We start from the raw sequence: 16,816 nt of genomic DNA on the forward strand, positions 1-16,816 counted from the left end.
TTGAGGTACTGAATAAAACAAATCCTCAACATCGACCGACAAACCATAGTCTATACCCTTGTTGTACATCACAAACTCAGCGACTTCAGATTTTTTCAGGTGGAAAGGATCAACAACCGTGAGTGACTTTAGGTTCTTCATTAAAAACATGCTTACATTCTTTTGCCAAGCCCCCCTCCCCACACCCCCTCCACTCACAATGGTTCTGAAAGGGACATATTACTTATGTGTTTTTACGGAAAAGAAAATCTTTAGACTATTATCCTTACTATTCCTGATATCATTATATGAACTTAGCCTTAACCGTCACCGCACTTTTCTTAACAGGCACAAAGATCTTGTCCACTGCAGCTTGGGATTTTTTATTGAACACGCCTTTAGGCACCAGAACAAACCCACCTTCCTTGTCTACTTGTAGAAGAACCGAACCGTTCTGCCTGAAGTAGTTCACCACGCTCTCCAACTTCTTATCCCCACCCCAGAGAGGTCGTTGAGGAGGCACATATTTTTAAACAGTCTACACCATCTAAGAGACAGAGTTCCTTGTACTCCTCGCTTGACCTTGAAGAGAGTTCATGGTTAATTCCAACAACATCATGAGCGGAAACAAGGGGAGAAAAGGCGAATTTTAGTCCCTTCTTCAGTGTCGGGGACACATTTTTGGGCGCGGAGACGTCACCCAGTACCGCGGCAGGCTTTTGTTCCGTGAAACCCTTCTTTTTCTCAGTGACCTTGAGCAGGGAGCCCAGCACAGCACACCATCTGAACTGTCTTTCGAGATGCTGTCCGCCTGAAGACCCGCAGTTAAGCCGAAGCAAACCCTCCTGGCAGTGTTGCGCAGCAAGCACGTAAACTGTCTTGGAATAACCGCACCTGACGCCATAACTCCGACTTAAGAATCTTGCACAACCTCTTGGCATAAGCCATATTAGGCCTGTCACTGAGGAACCCGCTGCGGTTGACAAAAGAACAAAAACCGCCCATAACAGCAGCCTTTACTCAATTCACTCATGACAAACTGCACCTCGCCTAACGATGAACTGCGCCGAATTCTTGAATCTATTATACACCAGTTAATGTGAGGCGGATAGCCGCATTCTAAAGCAGGATTGTTGAGGCCAACGAAGCGAGAAGCATTGGACAGCGTCTGTTTCCCTCTTGGGAACACGAAGTTGATGTGTCGGCTCATTTCTTCTAACGCTGTCTTTTCTTTCCTTTTTTTTTTGTGACATCGTCATCCTCTCTACAGTGCTATCGCGTTGCGACCATATATCAAACCGATAAAGTTACTGTTAAGCAGTTGTGGATGGGCCAGTCATGTGCTAGCTCATAGCCTTGATTCTTTCTGATTCTTTTACGTACGTGGACCCGTCGCGCACCACTCAAGCCAGTGACATTTGTGAGAGGCCCTTTCGCATTTTTTTCTTGCCAATTAACCTCCTTATGGCATGACCCTAGCAAATGTTTTGTACATGAAAAACATACCTAGTTTACGTGTGCCGAAACAAAGCGTGTAATTTAATACTGCCAGCCGCGTGCCATAGATATAGGACTGCACGTGTTGCGCTTTTGTAGACGCAGACATCAAACTAGGAAACACAGGTGTTTCCAGCCAGGTGAGTTGCACGACGTAGTTCTTTGTTACCTTGTGTGAAATACCTCGAACGGTGCCGAATTTATTAGGAGTAACTTATGATAATGGTTACTATTTAGGCCAGTTTAGAATTTTAAGAAATAAGGCCGTATCTGTCGTGAGAGTGTGAAAGAGGGAGTATTAAAGCCTTCTTGTTGAGCAAGCTCTAGGTAACTGTAAAATAACTAGGTAGGTCGCAACGGAACCTGCTGGTAACCCACATTCACAACGCGTGTTGTGAAGGTGGACCTGACGCTATCGATGCATACGCCATGGGTCACTATAATAAAAGTTTCGCTAAAATCGGTCGAGCTTAAGCAGCGTGATTCTCTTCTGACAGATCCGAATACTTTTCATACTTTCATCAAATACGTTTGCTGTTCACAACATTACTTTTCGGAAATTCACTATATTTTTGCTAATATGAGCACCAGTTGGTACCGGGCTAGATGGGGTTACAGCGTGGTTAGGGAAAGGTAATATTGATATCCCAAGCCCCCTCTTATGTCATGCATTTAACCATTCGTTGCGTACATCAAAGTAACCCTCTCTTTTAAAGAAAAAACCAAGGTCGTACTGATATATCAAGCCGGCGATCGCTCTCATCCCTCAAGTTACAGACTTGTATCTGTTCTGAGTATTGTCACTAACACTTCAGAAAAAAAAAATTCTTGCAACGCATGTACGCATCTTTCTAGTAAAACACCATGCAATTTGCCTTGAGCAACATGGATTCAGTTCACATCGCTCCAATTTAACAGCTGTGCTAACTTTAGCACAAAAATTAACATGGCATTGCACAACACCTCCTTGCAACTGTAGTTTTTCATCCCCTAAAGAAAGCTTTCGATACAGTAGACCACGGAATTTCGCAAATCAATTTAAAGCACTACGGTTCCTGCCGCAAAATGTTGGGCTTATTTTCTATTTATATAAGCGAAAGCCAACAAATGGCCATATTGCGCAATATTTCATCTTCCATACAGTAAACAAAGAAAACGTGTACAGCAGGGATCAGACCCTTATTCTTTTCGCTGACTGCGAAAGATCTGCGAAACATAACACATTCCGCGGAGATGCTAATGTACGCTGATCAGAGAGCGATCATTAAAAAATAAATCATGGGGTTTTACGTGCCAAAATTACGATGTAATTATGAGGCGTGCCGTAGTGGGGGACTCCGGAACATTTCGATCACGTGGGGTTCTTTACCGTGCACCTTAATCTAAGTCGGGGAGTGTTTTCTACCTCATCGAAATGCGTCCGCCGTGGGCGCGATTCGATACCGCGAGCTCGTGCTCAGTAGCCCAACACCATAGCCAATAAGCAACCACAGTGGATGCAGCGATCATAGTTACTGCTAACAAGAAGCAGCCACTGAAGAGGGAGGTAACGCTGCAAGGCGACTGATAGGTAAGCTCTCCCAAGTAACGAAGGACATAATAGAGAAACGGCAAAGAATGAAAGTGTCCAACTCAAGAGATGAGATAGAGTTTGTGGAACTGTCAGAACTGAAAAGCAAGGAGAAAATAAGGGATATTCGCAATTATAACGCAATAAAGGCTGAGGAAACAGAAAAATTGGGCGCAGCATGAAATAAGTGAGAAGACTTGACCTAGGACAAGCCAAGATGTATGCACAGAAAGATAAGCAGGGCAGTATCATGAACAATTCGTAAGATATAGTAAAAGCAGGCGAAGAATTCTATACTGACCTCCTGTACAGTGCCCAGAGTAGCCAGGATGCTTCCATTCGAAGTAGTGATGAACAGGTTACAGAGGTTATAACTAGCGGTGAAGTTTGAAGGGTCTTGCAAGATATCAAACAGGCGAAAACGGCAGAAGATGGAATAATAGTGGGTTTAATCAAAGATGGAGGAGACATCGCACTTGAAAAGTGGGTGGACCTTTATACCAACTGTCTCAGGACTTCAAGGGTCATAGAGAACTGGAAGAAAGCCAACTTTATACTAACCCACAAAAAGGGTTAGACATTAAACAATTCAGCAATTATAGGCCCATTAGCTTAATTCTAGTGCCCTATAATATATTCACCAAGTTAATTTCCAATAGTATAAGGACAACCCTGGAATTCATTCAACCACGAGAACAGGCTGCCTTCAGGAAGGGACACACTGCAATGGATCACATTTATGTTATCAATCAGGCAATCGAGAAATCCTCAAAGTACAATCAGCGTCTCTGTATAACTTTCATAGAGCACGAAAAGGCATTTGATTCAGTAGAAATACGAGCAGTCATAGAGGCATTACGTAATCAAGAAGTATAGGAGGCTTCCCTAAATATCTTGGAAAATATGTACAGAGATTTGACAGCTACTTTAATTATCCACAAGAAAAGTACAAAAATACCTGTAAAGAGAGGGGTCAGGCAAGGAAACGGAATCTCTGCAATGCTATTCACTGCTTGCGTGGAAGAAGTATTCAGGCTATTAAATGTGGAAAACTTTGGAGTAAGAATCGGTGGCAAATATCTCAGCAATCTTCGGTTTGCCGATCACATTGTCCTGTTCAGCAACTCTGGGGATAAGTTAGAACAAATATTTAAGGACCTTATTAGAGAGAGTGTAAGGGTGGGGTTGAAGATTAATACGCAGAAAAGAAATATAATGGTCAATAGCTTGGCAAGGGCACAAAAGTTACGGATCGCCAGCCAGCCTCTAAAGCCTACGAAGGAGTACAATTACCTAAGTCAATTACTGCCAGGGGACCCTTATCATGAGAAAGAAATTCACAGTGCAATAAAAATGGGTTAGAGCTCATACGGCAGACATTGTATGATCCTGACTGGAAGCTTACCATTATCATTAAAAAGAAAGGTGTACAATCAGTGCATTTTACCGGTGCTAACATATGTGCTAACTTGAAGACTGGTAAAGAAGCTCGACAACAAGTTAAGGACCACGCAGAGATGGATGGAAACAACTTTATTTTAAATCCAACAAAGTTTAACAACCCGGGCTCAGGTCTGCCATGAGGGGACTTCGAGGCCTTGCCTCGTCGCCGCCTCTCGGGCCTGCTGGACAGCCCACTCTTGTGTCTTAAGGTTGGAGCTGCGCAGAGCGGCGGCCCACTTCGACGCAAGAGCCTCCGACAGCATGTGTGAGAGCGTTGCTCTAGTTACCTGACATTACTTACAAATAGCACTCGGTTATTGCGCGGGGAAAATGCGCCGCAATCGCAGCGGACTGGGGAAGGTTTGTGTCTGCAGTTGTAGCCAGACGACTGCCTGGCGACGTTTCAGTTTGAGGTGAGGGGGGGGGGGGGGGCAATAACCGCCTGCTTAGCTGGCAGTGCTTGGTGATGTCATTATATCTGACCAAGTGCTCTCGCGTGTTTTGAACCAGGAGTTCCGAAGTCGAAGAGGCGGTCTCCGATTCTGCGCGGCGGGTCAGTTGTGGCGCAGAGCGGTGTGCTATCTCGTTCAAGTTAGGGGGGCCCTCGTCGGTGGGGGTGGCGACGTGCGCTGGGAACCACATAATCGCGGTGCTATCGAAGTACTGTCGACCAGCTTTCCTTAGGATCTGGAGAACCTCGGTGGAAATGCGCCTCCGCGCGTAGTTGCGAACTGCGGATTGTGAGTCGCTAAGCACTACCTCGCAGAGGGGGCCGGTAAGTGGAAGCGCAATCGCTACCTCTTCCGCTGCTTCGGGGTGTTCCGTTGCGACGCTACACGCGTGCGAGCCGGGAGTTAACGTTTATGGCTATCGCCGTGAACCGGAACTGCCGCGTCTACGAAGCGCGTAGTCCTCTTTCTACCCAAGGAGCGCAGCAGTGCCTTGGCGCGGGCCTGGCGTCGGCCCCGATTATGTTCGGGGTGCATGTTTCGAGGGATAGGGGCGACGATCAGCGTGTTGCTGAGGTCGGGTGGAATGGTCTGTTTCTGACCGTGTTGGACCCAGAGAGCAATGGAACGAAGGATGTTAGGCATAACGTTAAGAGACAGGAAGTGAGTGGTGTGGACGCGAGAGCAAATGGCGGTAGGCGACATCCGAATTGACATTAGGAGAAAAAAATGGAGCTGCGCAGGTCATGTAATGCGTAGGTTAGATAACCGGTGCACCATTATGGTTACAGAATGTGTGCCAAGAGAAAGGAAGCGCCGTCGAGCATGGCAGAAGACTAAGTGGGGTGATTAAATTAAGAAATTCGCAGGCGCTAGTTGGAATGGGTTGGCGCAGGACAGGGGTAATTGGAGATCGGAGGGAGAGGCCTTCGTCCTGCAGTGGACATAAAATAGGCTGATGATGATGATGAAGAAGAACAAGTTATGCAAACCAGAACGTAAAACTAACGCAAAAATATCATTTGTAAGTGATTTTCATTGAACATATTGACAATTAATGTAACGAAATCTAAATACACAATTTTTCACTCCCGTCACAGACATTTAAATATTGAGTATTTTCGTGTAAAACTAAATAACTGCCTGCCTGAGCAGACGTCACAGTTCAATACTTGGGTGTCATTTTGGACAGCCACCAAAAATGTAATGTCATTATCAACTTAGTATCAATATCAGTATCAATATCAGCTCAGTATTTGCAAAATTAGGGTCTGGGTGCAATTATTCTATTAATACTATACTCCAATTTCCTTATTTCTTTTGTTTTCATTGTCACCTGGCCTATTGCATTGACTCATGGGGACGGACATTTACAACAAACCTTGAATGCAAACGGAAACTACAGAAGTGGGCACTTAGAAAAACTGATACTGGATATGATAAACACAGTGCGTAGTTGTTTATTGAAGTGAAAATTAAATATTTTGACATATTGTAGCGTAGATTGAAGATGGAGTCTCACAAAAGACGCTTATGTTTAATCGCGGGCGCTTCATCGTCTTTCATGGCACCGACCTTTGCGCGCGCCGTCCCGCGGTGCGGGAGCCCCACATCATTGTGTCAGTTGCCCCCCAATGCGAAAAGCGACCGTCTCGGTCGCGTCAAAAAGTTCTTTCGGCGACAAGAAATGGAGCCCCTCAGGTGCATTTCGGCGTTCACGTACGCGCATAGTAGGGTTTCACGCGCACTACATGAACAGCTTCCGCGCGAGGACGACGACGGAGCGAACCGGGGTCAGAACTGCAAGGGACGACTTCGTAGGTCACGTTACTGAGGCGGCGTGTAACCTTGTAGGGACCAAAATACCAGCGGAGCAACTTTTACGCGAGTCCACGGCGACGGATGGGCGTCCACACCCACACGAAGGCGCCGGTATTGTAATGGACGTCGCGTCGGACCCTGGTTGTAGCAAAGGGTGTCGGTATGCTGTTGGCTCCGGATACGATGCCGAGCAACCCAGCGTGCTTCTTCGGCTCTTTGTACGAATTCTTCCGCGTGTTCACTGGGCGGGCTATTATCAACCAGAGGTAGCATGGCGTCAAGGGTTGACGTGACGTGGCGCCCGTATAAAAGTTCGAACGGCGTAAACTGTTTAGTCTCCTGTACAGTAGTGTTATACTCGAAGGTTACATAGCGTAAAATCTCATCCCACGTCTTGTGCTCTACGTCGATATACATGGAGAGCATATCAGCCAGCGTTCTGTTCAGACGTTCAGTTAATCCACTGGTTTGCGGGTGATACGTGGTGCTCTTGCGGTGAGAGCAATGCGTCAGCTAGAGAAGGTCCTCCATAAGTTCAGCTGTAAATGCTGCACCGCGGTCGGTGATGAGAACAGACGGTGCACCATGTCGTAGGACGATGTGGCGTAGAAAGAACTTGGCCACTTCATACGAGTTTGCTTGTGGAATAGCTTCGGTTTCGGCGTACCGGGTTAAGTAGTCGGTAGCGATGACTATCCAGTTGTTGTGCGAAGAGGTCACTGGGAATGGCCCAAGTAGATCCATTCCTATTTGTTGGAATGGTGCTGTGCTATGCAGCAGGAAACGGCCGCACTGCTACACGAGCGCCTAGGGGCCGGCTGCTCGTTTACACCGACGGCTCCGTGGCGAGTGATGGTTCCGGTGCTGCAGCGTGCACGGCGCCGGATATTTGCGCTACACGGCAGCGCCGCCTTCGTGTTGTGTGGTCGTCGACGGTGGTCGAGCTTGCTGCGATCGACCTAGCAGCTGATCTCCTGCTTCAACAGTGCAGTGTTGTTTCTGCCGCGATCCCTTCGGACTCGCGCGCGGCACTGTGTATGCTGGCGAAGGATTACCTTGGACCTCCGTTGGTGCAGCGCGTCGGCTCAAAGCTCCGCCATCTCGTCAGCCAGGGCTGCGATTTGGCGTTGCAATGGGTTCCAGCGCACATCAGCCTGCAAGGTAACGAAGCCGCCGACGCTCTCGCAAGGCAGGCTCACTCCCTGCGCTTCCCCCTCGCCACCTCGGTCAGCGGCTTCGACGTGGCCAAAACAACCATTCTGCGAACGATCCGTGCACAGCACCCGGACCAGCGCGTCGCCGCAGGTACGTCACTTCGACTCCTCCCCCGCGTGGGCTTCTCCCGGGCGGACCGCTCTTTCCTGCTTCGCCTGCGCGTCGGCTGCTACAAGACGGCTGCTAGAACACACAGGCTGCAGGGAATTGGCGACTCCGCGTGCAGCAACTGCGCCGATTTGGAGACGCTCGACCACTTGCTACTTCACTGTCCTGCCTTCGATGTGGAGCGCACGGACTTGTGTACAGTCTATCGGCGACTGGGACTGACTTGCGATACGGCGACCGCGCTGCTATTCCCCGCAGCCCACTCGTCCATCGTGAAGCACGCTCTTTCGGCACTGCTAGACTACTGCAATGCGACGCACTTGAGAACGCGGCTCTGAGCCCCGCACTAACTTCTTTTTTCCCCTTGCCACGTTCGTCCTGTCTTTCTCTCCTTCATCTTTTTCTTCCCATTCCCCCCTTCCCCGTGCAGTGCTGTTGAGGTGTCCTCCTGTGAGAAACAGTTACGGCGCTGCACTCATCTATTCCGTTTCCTTTTCTAAAATCACTTCACACACACACACACACACACACGGTGCTTGAGGAGGGTCCACAGGGTGGAGAAAGCCAGCTGGTTTAAATGGTGGTTTCTTGCGGCGCTGACAATCACGGCACGTCTTGAGGTACCGTTGCACAGAAGAAAAAAGCCGGGGTCAGTGATACTTCTGGCGTATCCTTGTTAATGTCCCGCACATGGCTCATCATGGCAGGCTTGCAATATATCTTGGCGCAGCGCCGACGGCACGACAAGGAGGTACGTATTTGGACCGCTTCCGCAGTTTTTCCTGTAAAGGACGTTGTTGTGCAAAGAGTACGATGATAAGCCGTGCACGAGCGACCGAGTAAGAACAGCTTCAGCTCCTTGAAGGTGCTCGATCAGCGACAGCAGCTCAGGGTCAGCGCACTGGTGTTCAGTCATCTTTATGGCGTCGATAACGCCGACAAATGGCATGTGATGGTCAGGGTCCGAGGACGTCGTAGGGAGTGGTGCGCGTGACAAACAGCCGGCGTCGCTGGGCTTCCTTCCAGATCGGTAGACAACTGTAATGTCGTACTCTTGTAAGCGCAGGCTCCAACGGGCTAGTCTGCCTGAGAGAGAGAGAGAGAGAGAGAGAGAGAGGAACAACTTCATGTAGTCGCCTGCAGAACGACACCATGACTAAATGGCGCCGTGACGCGGGCCCTGACGTCTTCTCAGCGGGTCGTCTTATACTCAACTCCAGCGCATATTACTCCCGCGGTCGGTCGCTTTGAGGGGCAACGTTCCGTCGGTTTCGCTCGGCCTTTGTCTTTCAAGAGCCCCCGAGACCTGCTGGACGGCCCAGGTTTGGCTTTCGTGGTCGTAGCATTCCGCCGCAGCCGCGAGTCGCGGCGGAATCGTTGTACTTGTCGAAGCTTCGTCGGGGAACTTGGTGCAATCCCATAGGAGGTGCGTCAGGGTGGCCCTCTCCCGCTGGCACACGCGGCACACATCACTCACATATCATTTCGGGTATAGATGAGTCATTAACACTGGGGTGGGCAACGATCCAGTTTGCAATTGTCTGAACAGCACCGCCTCCGCTCGGCTCAGCCCCGGATGCGGGGGTGGGAAAGGCCTTCGAGCCAGGCGGTGGAACTGTGTAAGTTCGTTGAACGTCGTCATGCGGTCCTTGTCACTACATCAACGTGGACGGTCGGTTGCAGCGGCGCGGTTGGTTAGCGCTCGCGCCACTGCGTGTGCCGTCTCGTTGTGGTTATCGTGCTTCTCCGACGCATCGTTGTCCGCGTGCGCCGGAAACCACTTGATTCTACCATACCGATTCTCACGTTGCATGTCAGCCGAGCGCAGAACGCGCACAGCCTTACCACACACTTTTCCCTTTGCATAATTCCGCACTGAACTTCGCGAATCGCGCAACACCGTCTGGCACCCGGGGTCGGCAATGGCCAGGGCAATGGCCACCTCCTCCGCCTGACACGCCTCACGGACCCGCAAGCTAGCACAGGGCATGGTGATCGCTGACAGCCTTAAAGGTTTTACCGTACAAGTAGGGTCGGAATTTACCAATTGCCCACACAATCGCTAAGCATTCTTTTTCAGTGGTTGAGTAGTTTTTCTCAGCCTTGGTGAGACTGCGGATTGCATAAGCAATGGGGCGTTCCGCACCAGCTTGCCACTGCACAAGAACTGCGCCGAGACCCGTATTGCTGGCGTCAGTATGAATTTCAGTGTCAGCGTCTTCGTCGAAATGAGCAAGTATTGGGGCCGCTTGCAAGCGCTTGGGCAATTCATTGAACGACTGCTGCTGCTCGTCCGACCAAATAAAAGGCACATCGTCGCGTGTGAGCCGTCTCAGAGGCTCAGCAATTCTCGGGAATCCCTCGACGAAGCGCCTATAATATGCGCACAAACCAAGGAAGCGTTGGACAGCCTCCTTGTCCGTGGGTGGCGAAAACTCGGCTACGGCAGCTAACTTGTCGGGGTCTGGTCGGACGCCTTTAGGACCAACGAAATGGCCAAGAAATTTGAGCTCTTGGAACCCGAAGTAGCATTTTTCAAGCTTGATGTTGAGGCCGGCAGTACGGATCGCCGCGAGGACACTCTCGAGTCGTGCGAGATGTTCGTCAAATATGCTCGAGAACACGACGACATCGTCCAAGTATACGAGGCAAGTTTGCCATTTGAGTTCAGCAAGCACGGTATCCATCATCCGCTGAAAGGTGGCAGGTGCAGAACAGAGACCGAAGGGGAGAACTTTGAACTCATAGAGCCCGTCAGGTGTCACAAACGCTGTTTTTTCACGATCCTGTTCATCAACTTCTATTTGCCAATACCCTAATTTAAGATCCAACGAAGAAAAACTACTGGCATGTTGTAGACGATCCAATGCGGCGTCGATGCGTGGCAATGGATAAACATCGCGCTTGGTGACACGGTTCAACTTTCCATAATCTACACAGAAGCGTAGTGTGTTGTCTTTCTTTCTGACCAACACTACGGGGGAGGCCCACGGGCTTGTGGACGGCTGGATCACGTCGTCTTGGAGCATCTCTTTCACCTGATGCTTGATCGCTTCCCTTTCCACTGGAGACACTCTGTAAAGATGCTGACGAACAGGACGTGCGGACTCGTCCATTATAATGCGGTGCTTTTTGATGGACGTGCGCCGTACTTTCGACGTCGTTGAAAAACGGTCCGCAAATTCATTCATGAGACTTAGTAGACGGTCTTTCTGATGGTCTGGCAGAGCAGCGTTAATGTAAATCCGTTCTTTTAGGCTGGGTAACTCAGATTGCTTAGACGATGCGATTTCCAATGTGCCAATGTCAGTAACATCAATCATTTCGCGAAGAAATGCGATTGTCGTTCCTCGCGGTACATGCCGATATTCTTTGCTAAAGTTTGTTATCAAGACGATTGAACATTTGTTGCGCACCTGAAGAAGCCCTCTGGCTATGCAAATTAGGATTATGTTAGCGTTCTTCCAAGATTCCGGTACGCTCGAAGTCATGAGGCATCGCATATACAGGGTGACCAGTTTTTCTAAAACGATCTGACCACCATCATTCAACAATCTGCTGTTACCTGATCTTCCCCAGCTGCCTTCCCCCTTTGCATAGCTCCCAAGGTTTTGTTTACTTCTTCCGGCGTTACTTGTGGGATTTCAAATTCCTCTAGACTATTCTCTATTCCATCATCGTCGTGGGTGCCACTGGTACTGTATAAATCTCTATAGAACTCCTCAGCCACTTGAACTATCTCATTCATCTTAGTAATGATATTGCCGGCTTTGTCTCTTAACGCATACATCTGATTCTTGCCTATTCCTAGTTTCTTCCTCACTGCTTTTAGGCTTCCTCCGTTCCTGAGAGCATGTTAAATTCTATCCATATTATACTTCCTTATGTCAGCTATCTTACGCTTGTTGATTAACTTCCAAAGTTCTGCCAGTTGTATTCTAGCTGTAGGGTTAGAGGCTTTCATACATTGACGCTTCTTGATCAGATCTTTCGTCTCCTGCGATAGCTTACTGGCATCCTCTAAGGGAGTTACCACCGACTTTTATTGCACACTCCTTAATGATGCCTATAAGATTGTCGTTCATATCTTCAACACTAAGGTACTCTTCCTGAGTTAAAGCCGAATACCTGGCATTGCTGGCAAAGAAAAAGCTGATGCCTCTTGCATACGCAGCGCTCCATCATCCTCCCAAAGTCAAGGGCCCAAAGAGAAATCAAGTGAATAAATCTGGCATTCAAAATCACTTTTGGTCCCTTTGGGTTCCACCACATATGCCTTTGCGTAACCAAGAGATTTGGTCGAGAGGAAGCCTCACTTGCATATCAAAATTAGGACAGGATCTGTAGTCCACCAGCGTGGTTATTTAAGACGGGCCGCATCAATTTTCCGAACTTTACGACATGCGACAAGACAAGAGACATTGAACACTTTCTGTGGTCGTGCCCAAAATTCCGAGACAAAAGGGACGCTCTCCTGAAAAACCTACAACAAAATGACCTTCCGCATACGTACCTGCAACACGTTGTGTTCCACGAATGAGCAGTTATAGACCGCAAAGAAAGATCACGTCTCCTTATCGGATTTTTAGAGAGACTGGTCTGATGGACATGTGGTGAAACACCACAGTTGCTTTATAAGAGACGCTCGGGCGGAGCGATTGCCGACCTTGATCGCCAGGCTAAACCCGCCTGTTGCTACACTCCCACCCCCACCCGCCACCACCATGTATCGCAATCAATAGTGTGGAATAAAACAAAGAACAAAGGAAGAAAGAACATTTAGTTGTGGCTCTGGAAGGTCAAATCTGAATATTTTCGGAAGGTGTTCGCAGCCAGGTGAAAAATAAAGCTCCATATACTTCGTGTACAATCTTTTTTTAATGACCTTTATGCATTGCGTTCGGAGAAGGGGTGTTTAGAGTTTGTCGCTCAATTTTTCACGGACTTATGGGTTGAACATTAAGATGCCCTCTTTCACATAGGAGCTGAGCTCGTGCTTATCCTTTCATTCAAACTCATCCTCAGTATTTGCAGTGTGCGCGCGGTTTCGATGCGACTAAGTACATACTCCCCCAAATTTCTTCTCTATGGGGCTCTCGACTGTGCGAATAAACTCGTATTTTGTTATAATGCCTGTGCTGTTCTTTTGCCTAAAAGAACTAATTGCTCATGATCCAGCGGGACTGAAGGATAAGGTTCAGAACAAAGGGTAAGTTTTGTTTCCATGCATGAAGTGACAGAGGAGAAGGGTTGTTAGCTATAGACTGACCTAGAGTCTTGCCAATGGTACCATCAGTTGCTCCGCCCGAGCGCCTCCATTCAAATGAGATAGAGACTAGTGCCTGTCAGAACGCATACAAGGAAGACTAACGCCAGTGACGGCATTGAATCGGGGCGCACCGTACCCTGTGCGCCATCCATCCAACCGCACCTTGGCAGTCCATTCGCAAAACTTAACCTTCCCCCTCCAGCTAAGAATCGCAGATATATTTGGCGAGGAGGCGAAACACCTCCATCGTAAACAGCCGGTGTTCTCGCCGCAAGAAATACACGCTTGTGATCGTGTGCGGGGTCATTCTATGCGTGAGATCGTTATTGAAGAAGAGATATACCGATTATATGCTCTGTACTTTATGTAACCTTAAAGGAGGCATTGAACACTTTCGTTGGCCGTACCCAAGCTACGTAATATGACCTCCTTGAGGTTTTGGAGTAGACTTGACAAAGCTTGACATGACTAAGCTGCTAAAAATAAAACATGATGATGACGATAAAAAAAAAGAAGAGGAAAGCCTTATGAATGCATGCCAGCAACAGTTTGTGTTTCGCGGTGCTTTTAAATATAAGGACATTTCCCTTGGTGTGGAGCTATCAAGCCTTGCTTAGGAAAGAAGGGACACATGTCGAAAGGCAGATTTTGTAAAAGGTCATCTTTTCCATTAGCATGCGAACTGTGACTTTTGATCGTACTGCAGCACAGTGAATGCATGTAACCAAGTAAAAGACGGGGTGCGGATGTCCAGGGTTCCTTAGGGAATTACTCCTACTGCGACTTTGGCCTTCGGACTTCTAGCTAGGCTTTCTATGTCTGTGTACTTCTAAACGAAATATTTATCTGTAAGTGGCAAAAAAAGAAAAAAAAAAGCAACCTGTGCTGTAGCATCAAAGCACATATACCTGGCCATACACGAAACGACAATGTGGTCGCAGCGCTTAACAATTGACTATGCACGCCTATTGTATAAGATTTAGCGGGAACCTCCCATAAGCAGAACAACCTTGGACTGAGCTCTAGTGGTCAAGTGTTTGGGTGGGTTTCGGTTTGCAGAACAATATAAAGAATGGCCACGTAGCTCCATGCTTCGCTGCAAACGACGTTTACGCGCGTAATTACCACTACTGGTTGCTGAGATAGATGGTTTATACTTTTAGTGACGTTTAGGACGTGCAATAAAGAGGAAGAAAATTGAGAGATTTACAAACCAGCATCCACTCCGAACTAGTTGACTTGAAGCGGGCGAGGTTTATTCGAAGCACCGTTTATTCCTTGTATTTTTAGTATAGAGTGCCATAACACGCATATGCCTATGAGGTGCGTTGTCCGTGAGCGTAGGGCAGCAATTTCGCAGCAAATTCCACTATACTAGTTCCATTACAGTCTATGGTTTTTGACTGTCGAGAAAAAAGCCTAGAAATATTTCTGTGATTTTTAAATATAAGATAGTGAGAAACTTGCTTTGGAGGTCGGCAGCACTGAGATACAGCCCGCAAGAAAGCTTCTCAGTCAGTTCTTACATTTCTAACGGACAGTTATTTGCTAGACGAGTTGCAAGTACCGCAGTTTGTGTGGAAGAGCCGCACAGGCAGAGCATTCCAAGCCCACCTGAAACAACAATGCACCACCATGACATGTACCTAGGTTCCTCGTCAAATTCAAGGCACAATGAAAGATAATAGTAAATGTTACTAATTATTTTCAGTGAACCGACGACGATGATGTGCTAAATGCTCTCTTGCATAGCCAGCTAGGAGCTAGCGATAATCCCTTGCGTATGCGGTAGAAGAGGGTAACTTCGGTTCTGTGTAGTGACTTAGTCACAGAAGACCGGTGTGGTGGAGGCAACCGTGAAGGGAAGTTGTCGAAGACATCCTGTCTCCCTATTTTTGTGTCCTGAGAAGCCTTCTTTGTGGGCCTGAATACCGCGCTGGGTGCGCAATGCTGTTGCCAGGATCGTTACCTGTTGTACCGATGTGCGCAGATACGAACTGGTGAGCTACAAGAAACAATGAAAAAGCTATCGACATATTTACGTGCATTTTTTAAAATAAATTCTGCATCCTAAAAAAAATCAAGCAAATACGACACGGCAACGTCGGAATAAAAAGGTACATCGTGATTCCATGAGCTACATTAGCCGACAAAACTGAAGGTGTAACTTCTTTAAGGTTGTATTTTTGGACGCGAACTTCGCAAATTCGTTACTCGTAAGCTGCCGATCGAGCCGCGGTGGTTTTGGCGTCATCGTCTTCGTCACGCTGGGCTTGGCAATGGAAATTTCGGTCCAAGTAGCATGTCACAAATCGGAGTGCACCGGCCTTGTGTTATCTAGGAGGCGTTGACCAGTGTCGTTGACTGATCACGCTGCCCGCTGGTTCCGGCTTACTGGCTACCGGTCCAGCACGCTGGCCGAGTTCCGAGCGACCTTACGCGAGGAATTCCTGCCCCCAGATTACGAGCGTCCTCTGCGGCGCGAGTTGGAGCTACGTACTCAGCATCCGGACGAATCCTTGCTCGAGTACGTAAGGGCGATGGACGAACTTAATCGTACCGCTGACCTTCCTGCTCTGAACTGCGATAAGGTGGAGAGAGTCAGATGGAGAGAGGTAGGCAGGTAGGTAGGCACGAAGAGACCATTCAATCATACATTTTTATTTCAAACACGCAAAAGCCATTTCCGTTTTTCTAAATCAACCCGTGCGAAAAGTTTTTTCTTCTTTAATACTTCTGGCTGGAATGTATTTTCTTTAGCAAATGTTCCTTTTTGCAAAGATGCGCAAAGTATTGCTCGCACGTCATGCGTACATTTACCTTTAGCACAAGCATGGCTTTTAGTGTCGCCACTTTAAGCTGCGTCTTCTCTGCGGTCCATATTTTGTTCATGAGAGAAAACACCCTCTCTACTGGTGCATTTGTACCTGGCAGGCACATGCAATATTCCAGCACGGTCATCAAGTTCTCACAAGGCACATCATTCTTCTCGAAGTGCCCGAGAATCTCCACCCAGCGTTCCCCAACAGATATTTTCCGCGCCTTCCATTCCTTAATTTTTTCGGCGGTCGCATAATGTGAAACATTATTGATTTCATCAAACATGGCATTCTCATCAACAGTGACATGATTGAACTCTGAAGTTATGAGTTCTACAGTTACCTGCACGTCATCCCAGCATGGGGGTGACCCAAGCGAGACCCATAGAAGGCTTCTGACTTCATCAAACTGCTGGCACCATCGGTCGAGGTATGACGCGCAAGTTGCATAAAACTTCACCACAGTATTCACAACCTGTTCTCTTCGAACTTGTCCCTGTTCTTCGAGCTCTGTTGGCCTTGAGCGCACACTTGATGGCAGAAATGGTTGCTCAAATCTTTCTTGCACTTTGGTCTGCAGCTGGCTTAAGGCACTGTATACTTCCACAGCTGTCTTCGTGTCTCCTTCAATTTGGAGTACAGTAGC

The sequence above is a fragment of the Dermacentor andersoni genome, chromosome 2 (assembly GCF_023375885.2).
Source record: "Dermacentor andersoni chromosome 2, qqDerAnde1_hic_scaffold, whole genome shotgun sequence".
Classification (NCBI taxonomy): Eukaryota; Metazoa; Arthropoda; class Arachnida; order Ixodida; family Ixodidae; genus Dermacentor; species Dermacentor andersoni.